This window comes from Balaenoptera physalus (assembly GCF_965194825.1).
Source record: "Balaenoptera physalus genome assembly, chromosome: 9".
NCBI classification, from domain to species: Eukaryota; Metazoa; Chordata; class Mammalia; order Artiodactyla; family Balaenopteridae; genus Balaenoptera; species Balaenoptera physalus.
This window is the reverse complement of record NC_138888.1, coordinates 39,882,378-39,903,313: the sequence shown is the minus strand read 5'-3', so window position 1 is coordinate 39,903,313 and position 20,936 is coordinate 39,882,378. Positions and strand designations below refer to the sequence as shown.

The window sequence follows — 20,936 nt, the reverse complement described above, 5'->3', positions numbered from 1 at the left end:
CTCCCATGTTGTTTGTTTATTTGTTGTTGTTGTTGTTAGATAAATTTTAAATAGCTAGTTTGGAGAAAGGAAATCATTTCTCCAAAGAAATTTTCAAAAGATTTAAAAACAGGGGCTTCCCTGGTGTCTCAGTGGTTAAGAATCCTCCTGCCAATGCAGGGGACACAGGTTTGAGCCCTGGTCTGGGAAGATCCCACATGCCGCGGAGCAACTAAGCCCGTGCACCACAACTACTGAGCCCGCATGCCACAACTACCGAAGCTCGTGCACCTAAAGCCCATGCTCCGCAACAAGAGAAGCCACTGCAGTGAAAAGCCCGTGCACCACAACGAAGAGTAGCCCCCTGCTCGCGATAACTAGGGAAAGCCCACGCGCAGCAACGAGCACCCAACGCAGCCAAAAATAAATATAAACAAATAAAGAAATAAATTAATTAAAAAAAATGATTTAAAAACAAAATAATTTTTCCTTTTATGACTATATCACCAGTTCTCTTAAATATTTGACACTCTGTTTTTCTTTTAACAAAGCCCCCTTTTCTCTGCTTCTGCAATATCCCCAGAAGAGTTGTCTATACTCAATATATCTTCAGTTACTTACTTTTTGCTGTTAAACGAATGCTAATTTGGCTTCATCTCAATCATCATTCTAAACTCTATTCTACCAGTTGCCCAGGCTGATAATACTAGGAGTCATCTTTGACTCAGCTCTATCTCTCACACCCCACATTTAACCCAACAGCAAATCATGTCAATTCTATCTTTAAATGTTATCCAGGATCCAACTGGCTGACTCATCACTTCTACTGTTACCAGTCCAGTCTAAGCTCCTGCACTGGTGGTGGCAATCAGGGTTCAATTGTTAAAGAAGACTCTCAGAACTCAAAGTGAAAGTGATTATAAATCTAAGGTCTATTATTGGAAAAGCATACGATAAAGCAACAGTTAAGGGAAGGTGGCATTCTAGCCAAAGGCTGTCTCATAGCAAGGACCCTAGAGAGGCGGAGCATGCACCCCAGTCATCCTCCCCTGCAGGGCTCTGTTGTTTCCTCTCAAAGATCAGGGACCACAGATGTGTGTACCTCACAGAACACCCTGGAATCAGGAAACCCAAAATGAATTTTTGACCAGGATATTTTATACTTTGCTGGTCATACAGGCATATTTTTTGGTAGATAAGCAGCCCCAGTGTCAGAACCCTCTAGGAGTCTCACTGAGACCAGGTACAAATCAGCAATCTCACTGTTGTAGATAAACAAAATAAATAATGTTGACAAACTGGTAAAAACCATCCTAAAACTTGCATGGGAATCATGGTTACAAAGCAACATTATTATTCAGTATATTTTATGCCTTGTCTAGAGATTAGTACATCCAGATACATCTCTTATTATTATTATTTTTTAAACTATCCGGTGGCACAATCGGTTAGCAAGGCGTACTTATACAGATACATCTCTTACTTCAGCCAAACAGCTCAGGCCAATTTCAGGCCTGCTGGAATTAACCATCACAGCAAACCCCCATTAATTTTCTCCTGAATTATTCTAACTTTCCCTGCTTTCATTCTGACACTTGACTGCCTATTTTTAACATAACAAGCAGTGATCCTTTAAGAATGCATCAGAGCATGTCACTCCTCTGCCTAAAACTCTCCATGAATTCATTCCTGTCTTGGCCTAAAAGGTACAAACAATCTGAAACCCCTACTTCCTTCCCTCTTCAGCTTCATCTGCTACAACTTTCCCTGTTGCTTACTCCACTCTAATCACTTTGGTGTCCTTACTCTGGAGGCCGTGACTACATAGAACCCTTGCACTTTCTGTCCCCTCTGCTGAGGGTGCATTCTTCCCCCATATAGTGGCTTGACATCCTCCCTCATCTCCTTTAGGTCTAGTTTCAAATTCCACCATCCTAGTGAAGCTTCCCCTGACTACCTCATTGAAAGCTGAAAACACTTGTCTTTAAGTGTTCCCTTTTCATCTTCTCAACTTTAATTTTTCTCCAAATAACTTATAACCATTTAATATACTACATATTATACTATATTCTATATACTATATCTTTTCTTTACTGTCTTCTCCATTGATTATAATCTCTCCAAGGAAAGAGATGTTTATCAAACAGGCAAATAAAAGCAACTAGGATAGTGCCTGCTGAATGAATGAATGACAGGTTATAAATTCATATCTGAAAACCTAGAACATTCATTAGAGCTCTGGACTTAAAAGCATAGGAATCATCTCCCCGGTCAAACACCTGCTGTTTATAAAAATAGAAGTCTTATTTCATAATACCAAGAAAATACTGAATTCCAAGAAGAATGTTGGGTTTGTGCATATGAATATAATACCTGCCTGAAGCAGAATTAAGGGATAGAATTCAAATATTCTAGGAATTCAGAAAAGATCATTGCTTTTAAATTTACTCTATAAATTTGAGCTTTTAGACTACAAGTAACTGAAGAAATTAGGTAATACTTTTGTTAAACTATATATTAAGATACTGTGAGATAAATCAAGATAACTCCCCAAATCTTAGCCATGAAGAGGCATCCAGAATTTAGACATGGCTTTCCATCAAAGTGATTATGGAAGATTTCATAGAGGATATCCACTGAGGCTGAACTCTGAGCCATACATTCAACTGCCCATGGTTTTACCTAGATATCTCCCAGGCATCTCAAACTCATCATGTCAAAAGCTGGTGCTTCATTTCCCCAGACTAAACCTGTGACCCTCTGCTAATCCTAATCTCACTGAATGGCATCAGCATCCACTTAATTGAAAACAAACAAACAAACAAAACCTGGGAGATATTTTTAACTCCTTTCTTTCAGCCCCCAAAACCAACCAAACATCTATTCTATCCAGTAAGTATGTGTATGTCCACCTACTTCTTTCCATCACCACTAACACCACTCTAATTAATGCCGCCATTATTTTTTACCTTCATTCTCACCAAAACCTCTTAACTAATCACCCTGTCTTCCATCTCATCGACCTCTACATTCTCCATGTTATAGGCCAAAGTGTACTTACAAAAATGTGAATTGATTGTGTCGCTCTTCTACTTCATTCAGACCCGAAAAACTATATAAGCAAAGTAATTTCCAAGATATATTGTTATAAGGGTATTATAACACATTATTGACCGGGGAATTTTTGCAGAAACTAATGTCTGTAGCCTTGATATGTCTCCAGTCAAAAATGTGATAATTATGTTTGAAAGTTATCTTGAATTCAGGAGCTTTGAAAGTTCCTCTAATTATGTGATTTTCTGGCCTTAAATAGTACTTGCTGGGAGCGAGTAATGACAACTCTTAGCTGTACCCTTTGTGCACTCTTGAATTAGGAATCGAGTGTCATTACTGATTGTCATCTTTTCTCTATTACATGTAAGCAATGCTGTTCAACCAATGACTATGTTCTATGTGAGTGCAGTGTTAGCATAAAGCAATAAACGAGCAAAACCCCCAAATCTTCTTAAATCAACACCATGGAGATGGTTAATACTGATGGTGTAGCAAAGATTCTAAGAAGTTGTTACAAAGGTTAATGATGATGTGATTTCTATTTACTGGAGGAAGAGCAGGCTCCTGAGTCCTTTGTAGAAAGTTGGTCTCTCTTTCCCTTTGGCATAGATTTTCTGTGCCCAGCAGAAATCAATTAATCTTTTTATGCCCAAGTTTATGCCTCTGTAAACTGAAGAAAGCCCTTGCTACCTACGCTCAGAAGAATGTTCTGATAAATAATGAGGTCATGTCTGAGAAGTACTATATAAAAACAAAGTATCATTATGTTTTTCTTAAATCAGAATTAGCTTGTTTTCCAGTTTCTAAATAGCCTGTAATAACTGAAGGACAGTCCAATATTTTCTTGACCCTTTTTTCCGGGTTACTCAAGCAGCTCTTAGAAGTGCTAACGTGCACATATAATACTACATACATTGTAAACTAGTTCACTCATAAACTAATGGTTTGTAAGTACAGCATACGATATTTCTGTTAAAAAGAAAATGAGAGGCATTTGCCTCATTTTCAATATTTTCCAAGCTAAGTAACCTGACTATCCCCTTCAATATGGTTAGATTCACTTTCTATAGTAAATGTACAAAAATCAGTTATTGCGGAAAAGCAGAAATGTGATGCCACTTTTTCTGACCGGTAAAGAAAACTTTGATCTTTCAAGTAATAGAATGTTCATTATAGAGCATTGACATTTGGGGGAGCACTTGGAAGCTGATGCAGCAAATCTTAACTAAATAACCCGTTGCTTAAAACAGCATCAATCTGACCTCCTCTTTTCACCATGAGATACTGTACTCATTTATAAAGTGCTTTTGGGTTGAGGTAAAGAACATTTTCCAATATTATGCAGTTTTTCACTGCCTCTGTGCAGTCCTCAATTATTTTTAGAGTTTGGGATACTGGGGAAAATGTTTTTTGGGGTTTTGTACTTCACAAAATTCAATTAAATTCTAATTTTTGTGAAGCAAACTCACTCTTTCTTCATTCCAGGAAATGCAACAGAATTAGCTACGTTGAGCCTTTACGAAAATGTGTTCAGACAGGGAAAGGCACATAATAGATGTCTGATGTTTAGTAAAAGATGTATTGCTAAGACATATTTCATTATGATCATTTTCTTGAACTTTTCTCATTGATTTCCTTTGAAATGGTCATTCGCATACTGCTCTTCCTACATCAAATTTCTCATTTTAAAAAGATCTTTGCTAAAAGACTTTCCCCCTCTTTGAATAGGAAAAGGATATTCTTTTGGTTCTTCATTGCCTCTCTCCTTTCTTCCATTAACTGTGAAGAAATCTGAGTTCTGCGAAAGGGATCTTATCCTTAAGAAGATCAGTCTCATGTTATTGGTAGCTTAACTGGTCTTGGTGGCAAAGACCAGGAAAAGGAAAAGAAACAAGGGGGTCTTAGCTTAACGCTAATATGAAAGACGATGTGAACACTGAACTATGTTGTAAGACAGTGAAGGAAGACTTTCAACTTGGAGGTGAAGGTGAGTAGGATAGAGACCTTCTATGTGATATCAAAAGCCTCTACCTTTATTTTGGAAGGAAGGGAGGACTAAGCATGTTTACCTTGAATTTGCCTACATAATTCAATCATTCTCCACATGAGCTTCCTCCCCACTTACCAGAAGCCTCCTCACACCCAGGAACATATGCTTTCAATTGGGAAGTGATTGCAAAAGACCACCTGCCAGCAAAGGGAATGTTTTCCTTCTCCCAGTGGGGGGCTTACAGACAGGTTTTAATGTAGCTAAATAGGAACAGAGAAGCCTGGAAGAATGATGTTACAGGCTAGCCTGCTTATTGAGATTTTCTTTTAAATAGAAAAGGGAAATGTATAAGATATTAAAATGATGGTTTTTATTCCCTTTATTGGTCCTCCAGCAGAACTCTGAGTCCTTCCTTTCCCCACACTTCCTCTCCATATTTCTTTGTTCAGTCGTGTTTTTTGATATGACCCAATGGTTTTAACCAAATAAATAAAATATTTTCAAAGTTTCCATTTTGAGAGCTACTGCTCTAAAGCAAATACAAAACTCTGTGGTTGTGATTGTAGATGAAAACAAATCCTACTGTTTACGCCATGCCTATTATACAGTCACCAAAAGTGCAGAGGGAATCCTGGAGTCTATTGAAGAACTAGCAGCTGAAATATCTAGGTATTAAAATTAACCTTGAGCACCCAAATGGCAAACTTTTGCACAAAAAGAGTAAAGTTGTTTGTGGGGAAGGAGGAACTGCAGAGGAGGGGAACGAAGGCGGGAAGAAACCAAATATCCTCAGAAGAGTTTAGGAAGGGGGCCATTCCTCACTTATCCTCCCAGTTTCTGCCATTTTCTTCTCACACATATTCAGTCATTCCATGAAGTGTAAACAGATGCTGGGAGATTGAGTTCTGGGGTTTGATACAACTTTTTTTTTTTCTGTTTTGAATGAAAGAAAAACTGGGATGAAGAAAGCTCAGCCGCAATACTGGATGAAATAAAAAGCTGTGTGTAAAGGGGTCACTACACATGTCATTTTCGTCAAATCAATCTCACAATTAAATAGCTAGAGGGCGTGTTTCCTCCCTTGACATTTTTGAAGTCCTCCTCATCCCACCTTGGAGGGCTCTCTATTAATCTCACAAATCCAGGGAATGCAAACAAAACAACTTCCCCAGCAGCAATAGCCTTATCTGAGTGGACTAGCCCTTATGCAAACGCCGCAGGCACATTCCACAAGGATGAAAGTGATCTTAGACACCCAGCTACAGCTGACAAAATCTAGGAGGCAGGTGACAAAGTGGTGACATGGTCAATGATGACAGACAAAAAGCAGTTCCGAGTTAATATCACACGCAGAGACTTGGGTCTGCTTCATTCTGTGTCACATTTTTATGTGGTAGAGACAAACTAAAATGAGGGGGGAAAAAAGGCTCATTCCACTGACCTTCCCTGTTGTGTAATAAGATTACAATGCAAAGGTTTTCTATCCATGGGAGGTCTTCAAGCATTTCACCACCCAGGAACCCAAAGTGAACTAGATGAACTCTGCTTAAAACAATAAGCTGAAGGTTCTGTTATTGCATTACCTCACCAGGCAAAAGGCAAGGGACGAAACATGAATATAAGGAAATAGGTAAACTTTCTATGCTTACTTTCTCAGGACACACTTCTTTTGAGAATTCATAGGCTAGCACTGTCTTACAATAACCTGCTTTAAAAGTAACACGATAGAAGCCTGTGTAATTAATTCTTGTTTAGTGACTTGAGAACAATCTTCCAGTAAGACAGTATAGTCACTTCCCTGTCAAGGCAACCCCTGGTCTGTAAACCTGTAGGAAAGAAGGATGGAGAGGGTTACAGAAGTATCCATTGCTTTCTGTTGTTTATTGTGTGAAAATCTATTGTTTACTGAGAGTTTTTGTTCTTTGTCTCAGAAGCTCATTCTATGTGCACACCATGAGGTTCGTATCTTCTTACTTTACAAGGAGGGAAATAAAATGTTTTACTTTTGTCAAGGAAGTTAGCTTTTATGGAATTTACTTTCTTTTTTTTTTTTTTTTTTAATAATGGTGCTTTTTAAATTTTATTTATTTTTAACATCTTTATTGGAGTATAATTGCCTTACAATGTTGTGTTAGCCTCTGCTGTACAGCAAAGTGAATCAGCTATATGTGTACATATATCCCCATGTCCCTTCCCTCTTGCATCTCCCTCCCACCCTCCCTATCCCACCCCTCTAGGTGGTCACAAAGCACTGAGATGATCTCCCTGTGCTATGCAGCTGCTTCCCACTAGCTATCTATTTTACATTTGGCAGTATATATATATCAATGCTACTCTTTCACTTCGTCCCAGTTTACCCTTTCCCCTCCCTGTGTCCTCAAGTCCATTCTCTACCTCTGCATCTTTAATCCTGTCCTGCCCCTAGATTCATCAGAACCTTTTTTTTTTTTTTTAAGATTCCATATATATGTGTTAGCATATGGTATTTGTTTTTCTTTCTGACTTACTTCACTGTAACATGAAAGCAGCCATAGACAGTATGTAAATAAATAGATGTGGATGTGTTCCAATAAAACTTTAATTACAAAAACAAGTGGTGGCCCAGATTTAACCCATGAGCTGTAGTTTGCTGACCCCTGATCTAAAAGATTGAGCAAGGCCCTGTCTAATCCAGCAATGATTTCCAATACCATCATGTATGAGCCATAGTAAGCACTAAATTAACTGTCAGAGCACACTGATCTTAAGAAAATTATTAACCATTTCTGGGTTTCAGTCTTCTTATTTACAAATTCACATGGAAACCTAATTAGATATCTTTGAGCATTTTTGCAACTCTAAATTTTAGTTATGTCTTATCATATACCAACTTCTGTCATAGAAGCTGCCTGCTACAATTTCTCTGAGCAATATATGTAGAAAACAGGCATCTCTTGTAGGTGATATTATCTGAAGTACGGGAGCTGGTGATTTGACAGAAGTCAATTATGAGTTCTGTTTAACAAATAATAATAAGGTAAGCCCATTTCATTTAAGCAGCACTTTTAGATACATATTCTCATATGATCCTTATTACAACTACATTAGATAGCGAGAATAGATAGTATTTTCCTCCTCTTTCAAATAAGAAAATAGAGGATTAGAGAAATTAAGTGACTTACCCATTTTTTACATCTAAATGCACAGCTGAGCAGAGCATTAATGCCAGCCAGGTCCTGATTCAGAGTTCTTCAAACCATGCCAGGCTAACATTTTTGAATTACTTCAAAAAATTTAAATATGATCATAAAGTGATGGAACAGCAGTACAAAAACGACTATTAAATTGCACCAGGTGTTTTGTAATAGAGTTCTATAAAGTAGGAGAGCAAAATACATCACCACCACTGGAAACAATATACAACAAGGAAGCTACATACAGGGCCTGCAGCCCACACCAGAACACCAATCTCACACTCAGAAGTATGAGGTGTTCAGACCAAGCAGAGCTTTCCTGTTCAGCTCATGTTTATATAGATATCCCATTTTTACTTTCTAGGAGAAAACAGAATGATAAAATTTTTCATAACTCTCTAATTAAATTTCTTCAAAATAAAAATACATTTACAAGTTGGATATTTTAAAAATTATATTTTCTCTTATTAAAGTTGGAGGTTTGGTCATTCCAGATGACAGCAAAATATCAATTATCTCTGAAAAACTATATTTTTGCTGACTTAGTTCTCACTTTTTTTTCTTCATGTTTTTCACACTCCATCTGGTCTTAAGTATTTAAGTGTCCTTTTCCTTTTTGCCAAGTTCAAAAAAAAGCACATGCATCACTCTGCATCTTTAAAGCATTTTACAAACACTACCAAATTAAAATTCTTTAGTGTTTTAAAATTTAGCTCCTGCCTGCTTTTCTCATGAGCCTCTAAAATACCTCAGTAAGTGGTTTTCCTTTTGTTTGTTCTCAAAAAAAGATAAATTTTATTTCCATACTTAAACAAATATTATTTGTATTTTATTCAGCATGTATTAGAGCATTTGTCTAGCCCAGGATTTTAAGGGAAAAAAAAATTAAGAAATGGCAAATCCGTTTTTTGTTTTTATTTTTCCTCTGAAGTTTAACTTTGATTTAGCACATTCTAGGTGTCAAGCACTACGTGGCTACATTTTAACCTGAAACAGAGAAACAGAAGTGAGTCTCTCTGCCTTTTGGGAATTCACGATTGTTAGGGAGACTAGACACATGAGTGGACCGCATTAAAGGCAGACTGTGATGAGTGCTAGAACGCAAGCTAACGATGAGGACGACCAAGACGGCTGATACTTGCTAAGTCCTTATGGTGTGCAGGGCAATTTTTAAAGCTTTTCCCACAACTAACTCAGTTAATGCAACGAGCTACAGGAAACAACAAAGTACTGTGGAGTTATGTCAGCGGCAAAGTAGAAGTTAATTTCAACTGCTTAACTAGTATTTGGACAAGTTTGTGAGCACTTTTTTTTTTTTTTTTTTGGATGCACCTTGTGGCATGCGGGATCTTAATTCCCCGACCAGGGATCAAACCCATGCCCCCTGCATTGGGAGCGAGGAGTCTTAACCACTGGACTGCCAGGGAAGTTCCATGTGAGCGTTTTAAATTCTTCTCAAATCATTTTTCTTTCATTGCTCACACAACGGTCTTATCAGCTATCTTTATGCCATATTTTTCATTTTTCCCCCTTTTATTTTTATATTCTACAAAAATCCCCTGTTATGGGCTGCACCGTGTCCCTCTCACATATTCATATGGAAGCCCAAACCCCCAGTACCTCAGAATGTGACTGTATTTAGAGGCGGGGTCTCTAAAGATGTAATTAAGTTAAAATGAGGTCAATAGGATGGATTCTAATCTGATATGACTGGTGTCTTTATAAGAAGAGGAAATTTGGACACAGATGGGCACAGAGGGAAGACCATGTGAAGGCACAGGAGACGGTGGCTTCCTGCAAGCCAAGGAGAGAGGTCTCAGAAGGAAACCAACTCTGTTGACACTTTGATTTCAGACTTCCAGCCTCCAGAACTGTGAGAAAAGAAATTTCTATTGTTTAAGCCACCCAGTCTGTGGTACTTTGTTATGGCAGACCTACCAAACTCATCCACCCTGAAGTGTGCGCATTTCTCACATGATTTTTCATCATATTTACTTCTATTTTATTTATGCCTTGTATTTTTCAAGTAATCCTTTGTAAAAAGGGCACAATATCTAAAAGCCAAAATCGAAGGGTGAGAAGGCAGGTGCACGATGGCACTACCTGGGCCACCAACACACTGAGTAAAGTTAACCCAGTCACAGAGGAAGGGTGTTCAGGGTCACCAGTGATGCATTCATCTCTAGATGCACATTCTCAGCCCTGATGGTAGAAAAAAAGAAACATATTTGTCCCCTAAAAAGTTCAAATAACAAATAAAGTTCACATCATCATGAGAAAGCATTTATTTAGTGGGGAAAAGAGATCAGATGGTCTCGCCCTTTTCCAACTCAATTATAAATGATAATTCATACAATTTTTGAGACTGTATGCACTTCTCTAAAACATTAATATCAGTTGTCAGAGGGGCCTGGGCCAGGAAAAGAAATATTTTAAGAAAGTATATATAGCCTAGAAAATTGTATAAATTATTATTAGAATTATTTTTGAATTCTGAGCACTCATTGGGGTGGGAGGGAACTATTAGAAGCCATTCTTATTTTCTTTGACTCTTGGAGGTCTGATAGAGCTTCCAAGGGCTTCAAATTAAATACCCTCATAATAGCCTAGATTCTGAGATTTGGGCCAGAACAGAAAAAAAAGCAGAATGACTGTTTAAGACTTAGAGGTTTCAGTAATGACCAATATTAATAAATAATATTAAATTACATATTCCTACCATCTCTCCCTGAAAACTTGCCTGGCACAGAATACTACAGTCCTAAACATGCCCTAAAGGAACCACTTCTTTTGTCCCACAACTTTTACTCACCTGGAACATTTTAGCTAGATTCCTCCTCTCCTCTCTTTTTTTTTTATTCTCCTGGAGAATATATTTTAATTACCATTAATTTTAAACCTATTTTTGAACTATAATAAGCTTCAGAAAAGTATATACATTTAAAATTTATTTTTTGGAAATTAATTATTGGTTTAATTTAGGTTTACAAATGTACTGCTCTGCAGTTTATTGCTTTCTTACAATTTTTTAGTCTCCTCTGTGTTGTTCTTGTTTCACTTTTCATTTCTGACAATTATTTGTATTTTTAAAATCTTAGTTATATTTGCTAAAGTAACTTATTATTCTTTTCAAAGTACTGGGTTTTGTTTTTACTTATCCATTTTTAAATTTTATAGTTAGTTGTTTTGTGCTTTCATTTATATTAATCACTTTCTTCTGTTTTATGTTTGTTTTGTTTTCCTAGATTCTTGTCTTAAAAGCAAAGATCATTTATTTTCAATCTTCTTTTCAAATAGATACATTTAAGTTTATATCTTTTCTTCTCAGTTTTGCTTCAGTCATATTCCACTAGTTTTGTTAAGTAGCACTTTTCATTTGTTTATTCAGCTCCAAATAGTTTATAAGTTCCACATTGATTTTCACTTTAATAATTATTTGCAGTTGCGTGTATGTGTCTGTGTGCTTAATTTCCTGGTATATGGGGATTTTTTTTGAATAGTGGAATTTCTTGTAATTGTTGATGCATAAGTAAATGGAGCCTGTATAATATCACCTTTATGGAATTTGCTGACATTCCCATTGTGGTCTAGCGCATGGTAAATTTTTGTGGCTGTAGTCTGTGTGCTTGAAAATGACATGCAGTTTTCTGGGTATGGTGCAGGCTTCTTTGTGTAGCTATTCAATCAGGCTTGTTAAGTGCATTACACAACTCCTCCGTATCCCTCCTTATTAGCGGGTGGTTTCTCGGTTGGTTCCTGAGAGAGAGGTGTTCAGCCTCTCGCTGTGATTATGAACTTGCCCATTTTCCTTTGTGGGGTTACCAGTATTTGCTTTATACATTCCCCTTTGTGCTACTCCAGCCCACCGTTGTGTTGGTTGCCCTGGGCTCTGTGGGCCCTGGTGTCACTTACTGACGTCATGAAGATGCCGTGCTCTTTCTCACCTTCTAAGGCAGAACTTTCTCTTGCACATTTTGCATTCTTTTTTCTCTTTTCAATTTGACCTTCTGCTGTCAGGGTTTCCTTCCATGTTCTAGTCCCTTGAGAGTTCTCTTTCTTGGTTTTGAGAATTCAGCCTGTAAAATGTTCTTTTCTAACTTCCACATGGCTTTTGGTGGAAGAGGGGTGAAAAGAGGCTAAATAAAGCAAGTGTTCAGTTCTATCCTCTTGAGATTAAGCTTAAGAGTGACTCTAAAATGCTTTTCATTGTCTTTCCCTTCCATTACCCCAGACTCCCCTCTGATCATGCCACCCCTTGTCCCAACTTTCCAACCCCACCAATCTTGTTTTAGTTTCTCAATGCAGAAAGCTCTTTCCTGACTCAGGACTTTTACACATCAGTTTTCTCTGCATGGAATTACCATTTTCCCCATGATTTACCTACTGACCACACTTACCCTTCAAGAATCAGGTTGAATAGCACTTACTCAGACCCTTCCTAACAATTCAAATTAAATCGGGCCATTCAGTTCTACTTTCTTACAGTACCTGTACTTTTTTTTTTTCTTTTACTGTACTTTTTTGAGTAGAGTACACTCCAGAATCATATATTTAAAAAATCTGATTATTTACCTTTTTGGTTTTTCTTCCAAATTAATTTCAAATTCTAATTGGACAGAGACTATGTCTATTTTCTTTTTTTTTTTTCTATTTTTTCCTCACTGTTTCCCCATTGCTGAGACAGTACCAGGAATATAGTGTTAAAAAATTTGATGAATGGATTAATGAATACTAGCCCCAAGTAGTTGCAGGTTGAAAACTGAGTATACAAAGATTCTAAGCACTAATATAAAGTTTAAATTCCATATAGATATGACACACTCCATCTTAAAGAAATGTATCTATTATGATTAAGAAAATCATAATAGCTATGAGTTATAATGTTCTAGCCGTTTTATGTTCATTAATAGCTAAACTTTACAATAATATTGAAATTTACAGATGAGAAAATTGAAGATTAGGAAAAAAATAACTTACTCAACATCAAGTTATTTATAATAGCAGAGCTAAGATTCAAAACCAGATGTGTTTATTTCTAAAGTTCGTCCTTTCTTTCCACTATCATTCCATGCACCATTTTGCAACATTTGGTAATCTAAGAAATCCTAATAATTTCATTCAAAAAAATTTATTTTAAGGAAACTAAAGTGACATTTCCAGCTTTGAACTTGATCTAAAGTGAGACAGATATAAAAGGTAGTAACCAATTTGATTTTTTTTTTCAAATTTTATACAACTAAAGAAATATTCAAAAGATCCCTTCAGACTAGGTCTTTAGATTCTTGGGGCAGAACCTCTCTAAATTTTGAGTTCAATTTTACCAAAGTGAATAGGCATGACCCCAGGATTTAATGGGAATGTGGGAGTACCAGTTTCTACTTCTCTATTAAGGCCATTGGTTGGGATCCATTTAATACTTTCCTCAGTTGAACTCTGCCATGCATTAAGATAACAATTCAAGTCAGTTCGGGCCATTCAGTTATTTCACACAAAGTTGACAAAAACATTTGGACAATTGTTCAAACATCTGGATGATTGATTAAATCTTTGACTGAACTAATGGAACACTTGGGCATCCTAAAAACAAACAAGAGGTATCTCTGCCTGACTCTCCAAGACCGAAATGGGAAAATCAGTATTTGTCCTTAAGACTTTTCTTCACCTGTCTAATATTCTAAATGTGTCTTATAAGGAGATGAACATTGTGTGTGTGTGTGTGCACGCATGTCTGTATTTTTTACATTCCTATTATCCCTAAAGAGGTTTCGTTTACTTAGTTTCTGTGACTGAATATCAAAACAAAAGTGAAGAGAACAACTTGGAAAGATTTTTATAAAAACAATAGATTCACTCCACCCTTATTACAATATTATTTTTATTTAGCCAGTTTTTTAAAATAGTTTCGCAATAGAAGCAATTAAGAATTATAACCTACTAGATTATAAAAATACAGAAAGAAAAATCTCAACAGTATTTAATACATCAATGTGAAATATACCCATGTATGAAAAATGTTAAATGCAAACCTCATTAAATAAATGTATAAAAGGAGAGAGAAACCGAATATAATACCTTTGAAAGAGCGTCTTACATGAAACCTCAAAACACCTCAATTACTACAATAATATACACTGACAAAAAGCTCACAATATAAGAATTATGAATTGTCTTGAACTTAATTTTTTTCATATTTAATTAAAATAATTTATATTTTGTTTTCCTAAATTACTAATTTTATAAATTTGTTTCATTTACTTTTTTCCATTTTTATTCACTTTTGAAGATGCTCACTCTCAGTATAAAGAAAGCTATCATATCTTCTCCACGTGGGACATACGTGAAAAGTATTCACTGATGTTTGTTGGAAACAAATAGAACGAAGCATAAAATGGCAGTTAAGATCATGGATCATACTACTGATCCATCTAAATCACAAATGCAAAAGACACATAATCCATTACATACAAAACTGCTTCCAATTTCTATTTGGAGAGTGTTTTGTATCAGAAAAATAACCTGTCTGTGCCTCTGTTTGCCTCACTGACAAATGAAAATAATAACAATGATGCAATAAGGTCATTCTGAGAATAAATTAGATAGTACACACAAAGCAACAGTACTGACACAGAGAAGATGCTCAAAACCATTAGGAAGAAAAATAATTCACTGGTGTATTTTTAGTATCAGGTTTATAAACGGAGTTCTATGATCATTTCTTTAATGAAAGGTCCAGTGTACCTAGAGCCATCTTTTTCACAGACACAAGAACAGACAAAAATTAGACCAAAGACCACAAGGAAGAAGATGCAAGGGATAAAGTACAGGGAACATTGCATTGTTTTCTGTAGTGCTAAGGGACTATAAGGAAAAGACACTAGTCTCTCACGTGCTACCATGAACATTTTACAAACTCATTCCTAAGGCCTGGAAATCTTGTTTTCATTCCCACAGTTTATGCCATGAATCTCAAAGATCATTAAAAATCAACCTATTCTTGGGTTTCATCTTCAATGCTCCCCTCGCCTTGCCCCCAACTCAGAATTTGACAATGCAGAGCAGCCTCTGCCTCTCTTCCTTCCTTTTGCTTTAGATAATATGACAACGTATTAACTTTGTTTTCCTTTATTCCTTTCTCCTCCCACTATTCTTTCTCCTTCAATGCCCTTTTCCTCTTTTTTCCATGCCTGTTTTGGACATTTTCTAAGATTTTTTACACTAGATAAATGAAATGCTATATATGAAATACCAAACCCAGGTTCTAATATATAAAAAGTGATCAAAAAATGTAAGTTCTTTTTGTTCTCATATGCTCTTCTTTTCCCAGTGATACCATCTGTGCTCATGGCTTTAATAATCAATTCCACATAGATGAGCCTTACATTTCTGTCTTCTACTGACTTTTTCTCCTCAGATTTACTCCTCTGTTCCTACCTGGACCAGCTGTTAAACCTCAATTCCTCCTTTCCTTGCCCTTGTCCACATACCACTCCTCACAACTTCTGTGCAAGTCCTCCGACTTTTTATGGTACTGGCTATATTTTGATCATTCATGAATTATCAGAGGTGACTTTCACTCTTTGTTTTCACCTAAAAAGTCACTAGGTCCTGGAGGATCTTAGCGTCTATCACACTCATGTTCTCTTTTAAATTCTCAACTTACTAGTTCAAAACTGTAAGCAATAAAAACTGGGCAATTGCTCATAGATGGAACAACTTCTCATTCCAAATCTATGCTTCCAAAATTTTGTTGCCATTAATACTACATTAATCGTTCTATAAACGTGGCACATTTCTTTGATTATGCCAATTCTTTTTTAAAAAACACTTTAAAAATTCTCCCAAATACAAACTCAATACCTTTTGTAGAATTTATCAACTCATGTTTATAGACTTATTTTTGATAATTTTAATTCTTCCACTGTATTATAATAAAACTGTTATTAAGAGTTCCCTGGTTCTGCATTGTTCTTTCTTACCCTGTATTTCCCTCCATGTGAGATTTTTTTTCCCCAATAATCATCACTGATTGACGTTGAACCTATAATTCAAGGCTTAGTGTATGTACCATTTTCTGCAGTGAGTGACCTTATTTGATTCTCAGGCTTAGACAGCAGGAAACATTTATAACACAGCTTTTTGTTATTCACAGCTTCTACCACAATACCTTCCACCTTGTAAGGAACTAGTACCAACCTGATGAATGTAGGGAGACGTCTGTCCTTGGCTTCATGCAATTGTTATCCTGTGTGCTCTAGAATAAAGCCCTTTGAGAGAAGGGACTTTGTCCTGTCTTTCATGTTTCATTTCTCCACAGTTCCCAGGAATATACCAGAAACATCTAAAAGAAAGGGAAAGAATTTTATTTGATTGTTGGTTTTGAAGACAGCAGACAGTTACCTCTCACAGATAGAAATATGAAATGACAACTAGCTGTGGTCAGAATGAGCCATGCCCAGAGGTCTAATTTAGGTTATCAGAAATGCAATTTCAGCAACAGGAGCAACAACCACTGTAACCACCACAAGATTTGAGCAAAATATGATAGGTCTTGCACTCACAATAGCCCAGCACTTGTGATAAAGAAAAATCTAAACAGAGGCCAAGAAGAGAAATGGTCAGAAGAGAGAAAAGAGTCACTTGGTGTTGCTGATGGAGGGTTTCTGAACTGTAGCTGGTGCTAAAAGGGGCTTAAACACTCACCTCAGCCCTCCAAGAACAGATTTACTAATATTTTTTCCACAGCTGTAGAGATGAATGAGATGAATGTACAGGGGGAAAAAGATTTTCCTTTTCTGGCACACTTAAGACAAATGCTACCACAATGCTTTGATAGTAATTTAGTGAAGTGTCTCCACCCACTCTTATCTTGGTGATAAGAGGCTTTTATTAGGTGATTGATATGTACTGCAGTATTTATTTTCTTAGTATTACTTTTTTTCATTCACTTCCTTTTTTATTCTCCTTGGGTAGTATTTAGTTCCTGATCAGTTCTACAGAAATACCAGCTTGAGAAATAGTTTACTGAAAATGAGCTTTAGCAAAAGCATTCCCAGGATCAAATCCCAGCTCCTTAATTAGGGTAATAATAAAGAATGATAAACAAAATGAAAAAAATATATAAACAAAAATTATACCAGCTTCTATTTGTTGAACACTTACTTTGCATCAGTCACTGTGCTGAGGACTGTGTATTTTTTTCTTATTTACTTTTTATTTCAGGCCTGTGAGGCAGGTATTACTATCTGCATCATGCAGAAGAAGAAACTTTAGCTCCAAAAATAGTTTTGGTCCCAAACTGTGTGACTGCAAAGCCCATATTCTTCATCCTTGTGGTTTGCCCTTCTGACTCTACATTTGTCTCTTAATTCACTTTTCTGAACCTCAGTCACATTGTAAAGCAGGGTCTAACCATAAATCTTGTTGTGATTCTGAATTTTGTGCATGGGATTTAAATTTAGGATATTTTACTCCATATTTGAGAATTTCTCAACTTTTTACCTCACTGTACTGTTTAGTCCTGGATTATATTTGATACTCATGAGCAATAACAAAAGTAAAATAAAATGCAAGTTATTGGCTCCCAAAAAAAGGTTACTTAACTGAACTTTTTAAGCACTTAAATAAACTTAAAACTTTCTAGGACCATATAAATATTCTATTAATATGTACTCATAAAGTTTACAAATTCAGAGCAAAAATTTTCTTTTGGAAGGGGAAGTTGCTCATCAGCAATATTTAGTCAGAATCATAATTTGAATTCTAAGACTAATTAAGACTGTTGTGGTAGTTAATTTTATGTGTCAACTCGCCCGAGCCTCAGTGCCCAGATATTTGGTCAAACATTACTCTGGGTGTTTCTGTGAGGGTGTTTTTGTATGATATTTACATTAAAAAATGTGGACTTTGAGTAAAGCAGGTTGCCCTTCATTATGTAGGTGGGTCTCATTCAATCAGTTGAAGGCTTGACTCGAACAAAAATGTGACCTCCACCCCATGACCTCCACCAATTACATTTGCAATGTAATCATCAAATTACCTTTCTGATTTTACAGCAAACTGCCTTTGGACTTGAACCACAAGTCCTTCCTGAGTTTCCAGGCTGCTTTCCTCCGCCATCAGATTTTGCACTCACCAAGCCTCCAGAGTCACATGAGCCAGTTCCTTAAAAAAATCTCTCTCTCTCCCTCTCTCTCTCTCTCTCCTTCTCCATATATGTATAATATCTTGTTGGTTCTGTTCTGTTTCTCTGGAGAACCCTGACTAGTACAGGCTGTTAGAGCAACTTGAGGAAAAATTTCATTATTTTGAAATTTTGAAATGAAAAGTCTTATTGAATTAGAAATCATTTTGCATTACCATCAGAAATTTTGAGGTGATACTAATCAATGAAAGAAAAGAAAGAGCTGTTAGATTTAAGAAGAATTGCGTATAATAAGGACCATGTAAGTAGCTCAAGTTATCCAAATTCTGGTTAATGATGAGAAAGTCATTTTCATCAATATAAAAAGAGTGATTAACACATCTCTGTCATTAGCTACTTTTTGTGAGACCAATGTTTCTTACAGATTGATCTGTCAAGATTTCAGAGAGGTCATCATTAAAAAGTCTTGATTAGAAATTTGGTGAAGCCACTTGAGACATAAATTTTAATATAAAAGTTGTAATCTGTTTACAGGTTTTAAAATTTTAGTAGAAAAAATTTAAAATATTTTATGTGAAAGATTTATACAAGTAAAATTATTTAGTTTCTTCCCTAACACTTTGTATTTTATTTTTCTTATTGTAATTATGTGACCTAGATAAAATGTAATGATTTTTTTAAAAAGTCCAGTATCAATGTAGACTCTTCAAATCCCTCCACTTCAGGGTATCCCTGTGAGCCACTTAAATATTATGATTTTAATGTGTTGTAACATTAAAAATGTTGGAAGCCAGGTTAAAAAAAACCTGGACTTTCTTCTAAAAGCAATAAAGAATCATTGAACTTTATAAAACCCAAAGGGCATTAGAGATTTGTCCATAATTCTGCTCACCACACTGTATCTAGGTGGCTTTGAGGTTTTATTCCAGGAAGTACTTTACATATGTTTCATGCTTTAAAAAGCTTTCAGATACAATAGCCTCACTGTAATGAACAAGAGGAAGCAAGATTAGATACGTGGAGACCTTTTGGAAGGTTGTTGTAATAACCCAGATGAGAGATGATGTAGTGTGAATCAGGGTAGTGACGGTGGTGATGGGGAAAGGTAGAAAGCTTTGGGAGATGTTTGTTAATTAGAATCAATAAGATTTCTAATTGATTTGATGTGAGGAGTTACAAACAAGGAGGGAGGAATCCAATTTCTGGCTTGAGTAACACAAATCGGCAACAGTCTATAAGACGAGTTCCATATTGCCTGACTGTGGTGTAGAATGACACTTACACTAGTCCTCACCTCCTTCATTGCTTGGTGGTGACCCTCAGGTCCTTTCTCAAAGAAACCAAGGAACAAGAGAAGGTCATTAGCTCTTTAATATTTTCTCCATTGACCTAAAAAGAATAAGAATAGTTTTTGACTTCCTCACAAATTCCCATAGATCTTCCCAGAATTCTGGATCACGTAAAGGGATTATCCTTTAAGACTATCAGACCTAAATGTAAGCAAATATATTGTGTTTCCTGATCTAAGCTGTATTTTACTTAAGTGAGAGGCTACCCCTTAATTATTCCCACCTACCTCCATCACATTTTGTATTACTACCTTTTCTTTGTGTTCAGTTAAGGAACTGGAGGGATCCATTGTGCCCTCGTGGATGCCCTCTTCAGGAAAGACAAAGATATTAGGTAGTCAGTAAAGAAGTAAATCAGAACACATTCAAAATGTAGGGACATTGGAAACTACTTGCTCCATCGCCTTTATTTTATAGGCAAGAGAATTGTGGCCCAGAGGTAAGGTACAATGGGCTGAAGCCAGAGGATGATACAGGACAGAAAGTGAAAGAAGTTTACTAGAAACATAAGTGTAAAGGGATTAATAAGTCAGATCAATTCATCCATCTTAACAGCTGCAATATTTCACCAAAGTTAAGACACCATCAGTTGTAAGACATGAAAAAAATTACCAATTAAGTTACAATAGGGCGCTAACATATCTTCATTGTAAGATATATCCCAAATTCAGATTTGTTAGTATTCAAAGTAAATAGTTGTCTTCAGATTGATAGGCCCCGAAAGCCAAGTTGTCAAGAAAAATTTCTATAGTAGATAGTAGCATTTTTACCCTTCTTTTAAAAGTCAAGAGTCTTTTAAGCACTAAGATACACGATCAGAAATTGTATACAACTTAATCCTTTAAAAATTCTTATTTTTTCTTTTATTATAGAAAAATGAACTCACAAGTCTATGTTTGGGCTCATTCAGAATTTTAGTTACAAGAAAAAATTATAATGATAATTATATATTTTTTTACATGCAATGACTATAAATTCTGCCATATTTTGGAAGGGGTCACAAACCACAGAAGTTCTGCATTCTGCTTTATTTCAAAGTGTACAGCATTAGTTAGGACAAGTCTAAGTAACTCTGGAAACACTTGGATGGTACAACATGCTCACTGATTTTTATTTTGTAAGCATCCCTTTACACATGAGTCATTAGATGAATTTCTCGTTCTAAGTAAATGTAATGAATTATTATTGTCATAAAATTTTAAGTCAAAAATGGGAAATGAAAACACATGCTCTATATTAGAAGAAAGAGG

At 36.0% G+C, this 20,936-nt stretch overlaps 1 long non-coding RNA gene across 4 annotated transcripts in view; it reads right to left on the bottom strand.

Annotated features, from left to right (window-relative positions):
* Positions 1-20,936, bottom strand: part of LOC309666931 — a 281,226-nt gene that overhangs the window by 116,189 nt on the left and 144,101 nt on the right. For 3 of the 4 annotated variants that reach the window (XR_014267359.1, XR_014267360.1, XR_014267362.1), the window contains exon 4: positions 16,390-19,726. This is a non-coding gene — a long non-coding RNA (uncharacterized lncRNA). The remainder of the gene's footprint in view (positions 1-16,389; positions 19,727-20,936) is intronic. The other variant, XR_014267361.1, reaches the window with a different exon arrangement.